Raw genomic sequence first — 1,055 nt, 5'->3', positions numbered from 1 at the left:
AATGGCAACACACATTTTTTCCTTAGCACCATCTGAGCTGGAACTCGGTCACAGTCAAGCAGCAATTTCAGGGGGAGATAGAGCCAGCCTTAGGCATTTGGGAGAATTGGGGTCCATGAAAAAAAGACAGGCACACACACTAGGAGAAGAGACATGGCCACAACACAACCAAGCCAGGAGTGCTCACATCTCCATAACACAAGGAAACATCAACACTTGCATTTGCATAACACAAGTTTTTTTTTTTTTTCTCCCTCCCTACCTGGAAGCCTGCACTTGGTCTTCACCGCATCTCCACACTTACTACAACACTTTCTGTCCGGGAATTCATTCTGCCGTTCCGGCGGGAAAAACAGTACGGGTTCCAGTACGAAAACGACGTAGCCACGGGATCCCCTCCCCCCGCTTTCATACCCCCGCTACCAAGGGGCACCTCTGCCCTCAGTGCCCACTCGGGACCCTCACGTCCTGCATGGACGACAAGCCCATCTCTCCATCACAAAGACACAAACATTCCTCTTCAGCGAGGCCTGGGCTCCCCCTGCTGGCCAAGCTGCGCTCCACATGCTGCTCTTCACCTGCATCACACGCTCCTGAAAGGTGGACCCACAGCAAAGGTTCACGGACGTCCGCCCCGCCTCTCCAAAGGGGAAAAATTCATACTGGTTCCCATAGATCTGTCACCTACTGTGTGTCCTGGTCCGAAAACAACTTCTTTTACGAGGCATGTCGACAAAAATGATCTAAGGAGACATCTTCCTCAGCAGACACAATGGATGGATTATGTATCCAAAATAGAAACATTTTAGAAAATGGGGAAGAGGGAAAATCGTTACAAAAACAGCACACTTGGCAGGTTAGACAATTTTTAAAAAGAGCAAAAAAACAATAGCACATGGACAGCTGGGGGTGCTCCACATGCTAATCTTGACAGCCTTAAGATCACATTCCTAAATACCACATGACCTCACTCATTTGTGGATTATAGAGAACATAGATTGATGAAAAGGGACAGACCCAAAGACTGAGAAACAGCGATCAGGCTATCAATCCCG

Source organism: Myotis davidii, unplaced genomic scaffold (assembly GCF_000327345.1).
Source record: "Myotis davidii unplaced genomic scaffold, ASM32734v1 scaffold1262, whole genome shotgun sequence".
NCBI lineage: Eukaryota > Metazoa > Chordata > Mammalia > Chiroptera > Vespertilionidae > Myotis > Myotis davidii.
Note: the sequence above shows the minus strand (reverse complement) of the source record.